The sequence below is a fragment of the Carlito syrichta genome, unplaced genomic scaffold (genome assembly GCF_000164805.1).
Source record: "Carlito syrichta isolate Samal-C Ts95f unplaced genomic scaffold, Tarsius_syrichta-2.0.1 Scaffold315466, whole genome shotgun sequence".
Classification (NCBI taxonomy): domain Eukaryota; kingdom Metazoa; phylum Chordata; class Mammalia; order Primates; family Tarsiidae; genus Carlito; species Carlito syrichta.
This window is the reverse complement of record NW_007259562.1, coordinates 36,067-46,900: the sequence shown is the minus strand read 5'-3', so window position 1 is coordinate 46,900 and position 10,834 is coordinate 36,067.

Here is a 10,834-nt window from a genome sequence, read left to right as displayed (position 1 = left end):
GTCTCGCTGCCCAGGTGGGTCTCGAACCCATGGGCTCAGGCAGTCCACTCATCTCAGCCTCCCAAAGGCATGGGATTGCAGGCTGAGCCACCGAGCCCGGCTCTGTATTATATTTTTAAAAAATCCTTTTCAAACTGAGGTTAAGAGGTATTCCTTTCTACATTTTCTTCACTCTTTATTTACCATTTAAGTTCACCATGCTGGAACACTCACTTCCCTTCCTCAAGGTACTTCACCTTTCTCACTAGAGGAGATTTCTCCCTAAGTCTTGCAAACACGTATGATACTTCAAGATTCACCCAAATGCAAGTGGTTCTTTCCTTTGGTCAAGCCATAAAGGGCTTAGGATGGCAAGTAGAATTAATTCTAGTCTATCTGCCACGAGAGAGCTATGCTAGTATTTTTCGGTGTACCTAAGATATAAATATACCACACCAAGGTCAAAGTTTATATGAAAAAAAAACCATAACCAAACAAAATGTGTTTTTCTTATTAGCCTGACTTTGATCTTGCTCTGTTTGGAACAGTAGATTTTACCAATATTGTGATTAAGAAGAATTTTGCTTTTTATTGATTCACTAGAACCATATTTGCATTATAAAATAAACTGTAACTTTAAGCAAATGGCTCGCTCTCTCTCTCCCTTTTTTCTGTTGAGGTGTAGTGGTGCCAATTCTGATTACAGTCTTCAATCCTTATATAAGAGGACACTTCTATTTTATCCTGTAACACTTAGGTTATCATTTAATCAAGTTTACAAGTTGCCCTTTGCCAATCCTGCTAATTTAATTTTCTAGTATTTTCAGTCATGCCCTCTCAGTTCTAAGTGTTTGAAATTCTTCATGGTTACCTACTATAAGTTCTTGAATTTTTTATTTTTGTGTAGCTTCATTCAGATAATATCTTACATGAAACTTGAAAGTATAAAACAGACAAGAATCAGAACTGCTTTTGTGAAAACAGGGGTGTGGCCCCAACACTCCATCCAGTTGTCCTCTACCAGTCCCAGTTCATAGACTGTCATGTTCCTAATGACTTTTGTCCATTTGTCTCCCACTTCACCTGGTCAATCTCTTCTCCTATGTCAAGATTATCATTCTTGGAAGTCTTTTCTATCCACCATCTTTTCTTAGATGTCATCGTGATCAAATGTATCTCTATCATAATACTTCACTTCACATTTATCTGTTAGACTGGGTTATCTCTCACTAACACAGGATCAGATATTGTTTGCCAGTCAATATGACTCACTCATTCCTGTTCGTTGTGCCTATCACAGTACCCAAAACATGGTAGGCATTCAGTAAATTTTGCTGAATGAATTAATGAATAAATAAGAGTCTCTAAAATACCATCTCTGCTTTAAAGCATATCTCTTTTGTATGTTAGCGTTACTCACACAGACAACTCTTAATTCCCCAACTTTGTGGAAGAAGAGGAATTAAATGCATAATATGAACATACTTTGGTTTGTAATTTGGGTTTACTTCTATCTTTAATGTGTAATATTTCCTTTGATTTCCTGGGCAGCCGCATGCTTTGCTCAAAATAGTTGAGCTCCATGATAAAGCTGACTCAGAAATATGTTGAACAGTGTCTTGTTTCATTGTTTAATTACTGCTTAAAATGCTTGCCGGGTATTATACAGCCTAGAAATGGATAGCATCATCTTTTAGATAAATGCTTATCTCCATCCTAAAATGAGTCACCTCTGAATGTTTACTAAACTTTGACACTTTCCTAGGAGAATTAATTATGCCTCAAATTACATCTTTACTTAGTAGCTTATCCTTTGGGGTGTGTGTGTGTGTGTTTGTGTGTGTGTACATGCATACACACTCATACATATGCATGTTATGAAGGAAAGATCTAAAGTGTAGACTGTTTACAGAGTAAGTTTACAGAGAAGTCAATACCCTTAATGAAGAAGGTAAATCAAAGCATATATAAGTGCGTGTGTGTTCATATATTTGATATGCATATACACACATATATAATTATATATACACATACATAATATATAAATAGCTTTTGTTACTAAACACATTGCACAGTGTTGGTATGATAATCCCATCACATGTGCTTGATTTGAAGTCCAATGCCACTATACTGTGAGATACAAAATAAGATTGCTTTCTACTCATTTCATTTCACATTTGCCTCACACTAAAGTATCAGTTTTTACAATATATCAATGATTTGTACTTGCTATTTCTGACTAGCACTGAAGGTGAATGCCAGCTGTTGTGAGTATCCCAAGTAGCCTGCAGTCTTCTGATATCCACTAAAAATAACTTAAGTCCTCTGCTCATGTGCAGTGTAAAAACAGCAGCCTCCTCCTTATTTCTGAGGAAATTAAGGATATTTGTGATGCCAAGACACCTCTCATTCTGAATTCCTTCTCCTGTAGAATTCTTTTTTATTCAACTTCCTGTCATTGCTCTTGTGATTGCTGTTTCCTTCTACCCATTTCTCTAAGCATTATCAACTTTTTTGTGTCTCGCCTTTAAAAAAACCTAAAAAGTTATTATAATTAACATTTTTAAATAGAAATATTCAAGATATCCAATGAGTATTACAACACAGCCAGCAAGTTCAACTTAAATATGTTAAATAGCTCACATTTCCTTATTCACCCCACTTAGGGAATTTTTCTTTCCTTTTTTTATTATAAAGATATGGGGTACAATTCAGGGTTAGGTACACAGACATTGATTATGTAGGCACCCTTGTTGATGAGGTGTGCCCTTCCTTCCCCTAGCAGTTTCCCTCAACTGCCAGTCCCACCTCTCCCTCCCCTGACAGTTTCCCACTACTGCCAATCCCTTTCTTCGAGTATTATAATTGTTCAAGTATGAGTGAGGACATATGGTACTCTGTTCTTTGTTTCTGTGATAGATCACTGAGTATGATCGACTCTAAATCCTTCCAAGTTGCTGCGAAGTCCATAAGTTTGTCCTTCTTTATGGCCGCATAATATTGCATTGTGTATATGTACCACAGTTTTTTAATCCAGTCCGGTTTTGATGGGCAACATGATTGATTCCATGTTTTTGCTATTGTGAATAGAGCAGCAACAAACATACGTGTGAAGGAATCTTTTTATAGAATGATTTGAGTTCCTACCAGTATATTCCCAATAGGGGGATTGCTGGGTCATATGAAATGTTAATTTCTAGTTTTTTCAGAAATCGCCACACTGTCTTCCAACGAGGTTGCACTAGTTTGCATTCCCACCAGCAGTGTAGAAGCGTTCCTTTTTCTCTGCATCCTGGCCAGCATCTGTTGTTACTTGTTTTATTAATGATGGCCATTCTTACTGGGTTTAGATGGTATCTCAATGTGGTTTTTATTTGCATTTCTCTAATGATGAGTGAGGCTGAGCACTTTTTCATGTGTCTGTTGGCTGCCTGTATATCTTCTTTTGAGAAGTGCTTAGAGAATTTTTCAACAGGTGCCTTTGTTTATTGATCTTTCCCAATTGCCAAGATCTTTCTACCTTCTCTGTCAAATCCTACATTCTTTATTTGGCAGGGCAATTTTACTCTGAACTTTAAAAAAATTGTTTTAATTTTTTTATTTTAAAGGTGTGGGGTAAAATTCAGGGTTAGGTACATAAGAGGTCATTGTATAGATAAAGTTTAGTACTCTTTTTTTTTTGAGTCAGATTCTCACTCTATAGCCCAGGCTGGTGTGTAGGGGCATGCTCACGGCCACCACAGCCTTGACTTGCTGGGCACAGGTGATCTTTCCACCTCTGCCTTCAAAATTGCTGGAGCTATAGGCATGTACCATCATGCCTGGTTAATTTTTTGATTTATTGTAGAGACAACGTCTCATCAAATTTCCCAGGCTCGTCTCAAATCCTGGAACTGAGGCAATCCTCTTGCCTCCGTCTCCCAAAGTGCTGAGATTACAGGTGTGAGCCACTGTGCCCGGCTACAAAGTTTGATACTCTCATTGATGTTATGTGCCTGGTTCCTCCCCTGGCGGTGTCCCACCACTGCCAATCCCTTTTAGTATTATGATAAATGTTCAGGATCTGCTTATGAGTGAGTATATGTAGTACTCAGATCTTTGTTTCTGTGATAAATCGCTGAGTATTATAGACTTTAATTCCATCCAAACACTCTCAACTTTTATCCTATACTAGGCCTTGAGAATTTTGAGAATCTGAGACATTTTGAGAATCTGAAAATGTTCATTAACAATCTTCCCAATCAAAATTTTCATCTATCTCTGAAGTAAATACTGCCTTTACCTGGATAGCACAAGCACATTTCATTTTTTAAAAATGACAGTGATGGTATGTGACTGTGTGTGAGTGTGGAAGTATGTGTGTATGTTTTTTTATGCACTTAAAGGTGCCATCCTTACTGGGAGAAATGTTTCATTCAAGTAGCCAACTGTCTTCACTATTTGATGGCTTGTGTGTGGGCACATCTAACCCCATTATACCCACATATACGGCACACTGTGCAGATTTTTGTTTATCTACAGTGAGAACTTTTTCTTGCTAGATAAAATCTTAAAAACTCAACTTGTCTTTGAGAATTAAAGTACAAAAACACTCAAAAAATCAATAATTTTTTTCTGAAAAATTATTCAGGAATTAAAATAAAAATTTGTATTGTCAGGCTCACTTTTGCCCTTCCTGTGAAAGAGCATTTTTAAACACAATTTCATTATTAAATCAGATTTTTTTATGTGTCCGACAATTTATATCCTGAATTTTCTTTTTCCTTTTGTATCTTAGGTACAGAATTATAAATAACTGAAAGAAGTGACCCATACTCTATTTTTTTTACTGCAAAACCATTGCTTATTTCCTTTATTTCATAGGTCTACATACTTAGCATTTAATCATATTAAGAAAAATTAAAATATGGAATCTTAAAAATATGGAATCTTAACTTAAAATATGGAATCTTAAAAAGCTTTAAATTAACTCCCATTAAGGTAACACCTCACTTTACTATTTTAATAGTATTTACAACATTTTCTCAAAGTAAAACTGGATTGCCATGACAGAATTCCACCCCAGCTCTTGTTTTTTTGTTTAAATAACTATCAATTAAACTATGACAACTTTTTCTGTTATCATATTTATAGTCATATTGATGGAGATTCATTTTATTTACAGAATTATATTGATTTTGCAAGTTCCTAAAAGGCACTTGGAAGGATCAGTAATGGAATAGATGGATGCGTTGCCTTGTAGATCAATCAGAGAGAATTTCATGGATTGTAAAGTGAGGACAAATTTACTGAGGTCAGCATTTTTGCTCCTGCTGGTCTTTCTGGAACTACAGCCAGTGACTTATTAGTGCTAGTTGCATACTTTCTGGAATAGCAAGTGAATAAAAGCAAAATGTAGAAGAGTTTCTTGGCAGAGTAGCATTCTCTTAACTGCTTTAATTCTGGTGATTGCATTAGGTGCAGTTCATCTCTGATGAAATGCTCTCAGCCAAGACTTGGGAATATATCAAACAGGAGCTGATGGCTCATTTCTTTGAGCAGGGAACGCAATTGCAGATATAAGCATGGATGAACTTAAGTGCAGTTGCTGTAGAAATGAAAACATTAACAAATAGTTTCAGTAATACGTTATTTTATTCCCTTTAATGTCATTTTGTGGAAGATAATGCTACAACTAGGCTGGTATGTGCACGTGTGTGTGCATGTGAGTAAAAGCCTATGAGTATATATGTGAATCTTTGTATATGTGTGTGTGTGTTCATAACAAAATAAAAATTGTGTGTAACAGTTATCTCTACATAAACACAGCTGAATCTGAGGCTTAGCAACGTGGGTAGCAATTTTTGTATTTTTTGGAAATTGCAAGCATAATATGATGATGAAATAGGGGTGGGGTATAAAGAAAGGATTTAGTAGGGTGAAGGACCATTGAAAAACCCATTGGAGGTGAAATTGACCCGAAGGCCAAATGAAAAAAGTAATAAAAATAAGAAAACACTTGGAACCATCAGTGAAAATGATACAATTCTCTCCTTTGGAGTGCTGTTATGGAATAATGTGCTATAAAATTTATTACTGAAATTTGAGGCATAAAAGTAATCCCAAATAATCTGGAAGCAGAGATTGATTTAATGGAAAGACAATGGTTCATCTCAAGTAGAACTGGCCAAGAACTTCTAGCTGCATCCGGGGTTCATTGTATGCAATGGAATCCTGAGATATTTGGGAGTTGCCTTGAGGTACCCTGAGACTTTGCAGGTCCATTCAGAAAACTAGTTAAATTTCAGTGGTTGCAGATAATGACCATGAGTTTCATAGCTAAAATTATGCAAGAAATGTCAATGTGTACTCTAGGTTGTAATATTTATATTATATACAAATATTAAATATATAATATTTAATATTTACCCTGTATACTATGTGGTATTTTCTGTTAATTATATTTCCTAACTAATTTTTAAAAAGAGTATTATACTTGAATATCTAGAATTGACAGGAAAAAAAGGTGGGAATAGACCAGGGAGAAAGTACCAGTATTTAATGACTTTAAGTACTTGGGAGAACTGAAGAAATATAGATTAAGGCACTAAAAAGGGCTCTGTTATTTAATTGAGTTGTTTGTCTCGATCTCTTGATCTCTTTCATGGTCTTTATCTCATTGTATTGTTCCATTTTCCACCATTTAAATTCACAGAAACAAAATGCTAGCAAACGTCTCTCTTTTTCCTGCCTTTCCACACTAATTTAATAAAACTGCCTACATTTCTAGGAAGAGAGCATTTTGGAGTCCACTCTCAGAGTACTTTTCTAGGATCTGAAGGTGAATGGAAAGATTGAACAGGAACTGAAGAATCAGAAGATGTGGATAATTTGCTCCTTGACCTTTGGACGATTTACTTAATCTCTTTAAACATCAATCCCTTTTTTTTAAAAAATGAGAGGTAAACTTGATAACCCCTATAGTTTAACAGGCCTATAAGATTATATAAAGAGGACAGTAGTAAACTTAGGAACGCTACCCTTTATATATGTTTAAAATTTTACATATGACAAACTAACAACTCTTCTAATGTATCACTGTTTTACTGATTGACTTACCAATGGCCTGATAATATTTTCTTTTATATGTATCTCATAAAATCATGCAAATCCCTTATAAACCTATTCCATGTTGAGAGAAGGAGAACTGTGAAGCATGAAAAATGAATACTAATTTGAAGCTCTCTTTACAATATCTCACTGCTTGTTCTAGGATCTGAAAAGTCCTAGGTATAAGTGAATTGGAAAACTAAAGAAAACAGGACTAAGAGGGACTCTGTTTCTATTGTACAAATAATCCACATCTTACTTTTTTTCCTTAAATCACATGATCTTATTTAAAGATTTAAAAAGATTTAATAGACTTTGAATAATTCAGAGAGTCAACAAAACAGCTGTATTTTTTGTTGCAATTATTAACTGGTATTCAGTTCATAGAATAATTATTTAATATAAGCTGAATCAATGCAAAAGTACTATCTTATATATAATTTGTGGTATACACAATCTGTTTTGAATTTCTATGCCAGTTTATAGTCCCATATTGTATGATACAAGGTTAATGGTTATTGCAGTATACAAAGTTCATAAGGGTGGTAGTATTGGTGGTCAGTTTGTATGTATGTATGTGTATGTGCATACAGTTACATACATATAAGTACTTTTAGAGATGTTGTATTTTCGTAAATGCCCATCTGCTTGGTAACATTGCTATGTTGTGGCATTTTCTTCACATTTAAAAATGTGAATTTTGGTGTATATATATAGACATAAATTTGCTGCTGCTTATCCTTCATACTAGGATCCAGAATATTTGGCATGGATACGTCCCATTCATGTTTGGTGTCTAACTTCAGTATGACATGAACTATTTAGATATAATCAATAAATAAAATTTTTTTTTATATAGGGGTTATTGGGTAAATCCCACTTGGAGTTGAGAATAGTTCAGACAAAGAAAAAAGCACGATGTAGATAAATGCATCAAGCATACAGTGAAAAAGATCAAACTAAAGAAATGAAAAGTATTGGAGATAAACTCGAAAAGATGAGTTTGAAGTAATCATGGGGAATGGGGACATGAGCTTTATTTGGGAAGTAAAGGCCAAAATCTGAAGTTTTATTTGCAGGGGCTTACTTGGTCATTACTGTGCATTGGAAATAATTTACTAGAAGTCCATAAAATAAAATGAAATATAGAAATAATAAAAATGAGGAGTAAAATAAGGAAGATATTTTTATAGCCCTCTCAAACATGTGAAAAAAGAAAAAAAAATCACTCCTTAAACTGAAGTGAAATGAAAAGCAGTAGAGTGAAATGAAAAGCAGTAGAGAAAAGACATTCTGAGTGTCCAAGTCTTAGTGTCTGAGAAGTGGTATTATCATTAGAAATGGGCAGCAAAGAAGATTATTGGGTTTAATTAGGTGTTGAAAGGAAGATGATGATTTTATGTTGGAAACTGAAAGTTGGAGATGACAGCATGTTATACATGTAAAACTTTTTTCAAGGTATCTGGAAATGTGAGGAGGAAGGCTGCAAATAGAGATTTGTGGGTGACATCCACAGATGTGGTGACTATACATTCTACTAGAGAGAATAGGGAAAAAAAGAAAGATAGGATGTTATAATGTTAGGGGAAACGTCTACATTTATAGATCAGCAGGAGAAAGATATGCCTGAAATAAACTAACCAAGTAAGAACTAAGAAGCACTTAAAAAAACTGTATGGACTCTGATTAGATGACGTGAAGATCAGAAGGCAGCTGCCCAGGTGTTATTGATAACATGAATTGACCTGCATTTAACTTAAAACTTGAAATCTACAATCTTAAACGTTGAATAAGTCATACAATGGGGAATTGTATAATGAGTGTTATAAGAAGGTACCACCAAATAATCTAGAAATTATAGAAACATGTTTGCTTTTTGAGAGTAAAACAAAGCAACAATTAAACCTATAAGAATAGAAAAGCCCAGGTTCGGTGGCTCAGCCTGTAATCCCGCGCCTTTGGGAGGCTGAGGTGAGTGGATTGCCTGAGCCCGCAGATTCGTGACCCGCCTGGGCAGCGAGACCTCATCTCTACAATAAATAAAAAATATCTGCTGGGTGTGGTAGTGCATGCCTGTAATTCCGGCTACTTGGAAGGCTGAGGCAGAAGGATCGCCGGAGCCCAGCAGGTCAAGACTGCGATGGCCGGGAGTGGCCACTGCACTCCAGTCTGGGCGATCGAGTGAGACTCCAACTCAAAAAAAAAAAAAAGGAATAGAACTCATATTATTGAGACCTACCTAGAAAAAATGTAATTAAAGAAGAAATGGATTGGCATGTAGAGATACTCTTTGTAGAAAAGCAAGTTTTGTAATTTCAGTTCCAGCATTGCCCAGGAAGAGAGAGACACACAAGTTTGAAGCACCCAGCACATGAGCAAAATTTCTCTGCTGTGAGCAGAAAAATGTTTTTGAATTTCATCAGAGCAAAATAACCTCTATGTCAAACCTTGGGCTTTGCTTTCATTTCATGTCATAAATCAACTTACTGATCCAATTACTGGCTATAAACATTAAAGAAAATGTGGGAATTAGAAGTAGTATTCTCCACTATAATTTAATAGGTTGGTATTCTTACTTACAAAAATCTGCAAGGACATCTGCTTTGTGAGAATTTAGTTAGAGTTATTTCATCACTTACTTTCATTGGGTGCAGTGAAAATCCTAGTTTCTGGTTTTAAAAGACTAAAGAGCAGACTGCAGATCACGATAAACTCACTTGGGTCATGTCACCCTGAGAGGTCATTTTAGGTTCACTTTCATTGCAGTTCTCTTCCTTCTCAACTTTCTATCATCCATTTTTTATTCTAAGAATTCTCAAATCTGGAGTTCCTTGGTGTTCAAATGGTCTTTTCTTACTAAATGTGTATTCAGGTCTGCTAGAAAAAACATCAGGTGTTATACGATTTTCTGACAAATATATGCAGACAATAGCTGGCTGCATGCCTAGATCAGTATGCGGTAAAAACAGTTGACTGATTGACCTGGATCTACTTTGCATTTGATGGCTGCAAAATACTTAAGTGTTTTGTGTATTTCTATGTTTCAGTTGCTCAGATACAGAACATTCTAATGTATTAGAAAGTCAAGATTATCATATTTCAGAATGAGAGAAACATAACTGAGCTGTTGTTAAGATTCTACTAAAATGAGAACATTTAGGGATTCTGATAGCCCAATTAATTTTTTTTTTTTTTTTTTGAGTTGGAGTCTTATTCCATCACCCCGACTGGAATGCAGTGGCATGTTCCCGGTCACCTCAGCCTCGACCTGCTGGGCTCCTGTGATCCTTCTGCCTCAGCCTTCCAAGTAGCTGGAACTACAGGCGCGCTACCACAACCAGCTACCCAGTTACTTTACTCATCTTTTCTTTCACTTGTGTCTTTTCTTTCAGTGACTGGATCTGATTGTTTTCTAGCAAACTTCAGGGGAAAACATTTTGTAAATGACTTGATGGTTACATAAATATTTTTTATAGCACTAAATGTTAAGTACACATTCTCTAGAATAAGCACTCCTGAATTACTCCGCACATACTGAGAAATCAAGGGGGAGGAATACTATGGCCATGTATATACATGTAATCTACTGAAATGTTTGTGTCAGTTGATCCATTTTATCTATGTACAATGTCCAGTATATATATGTCTAACATCTTCAACATCATAATTTTTAAAACCTTCATAATTTTAATTCTTATCATCAGTGGTGTTTTTTTAATACACAGAGTTGTATTCCCTTGTCTATTTCTGTCATTGGGTACTATTG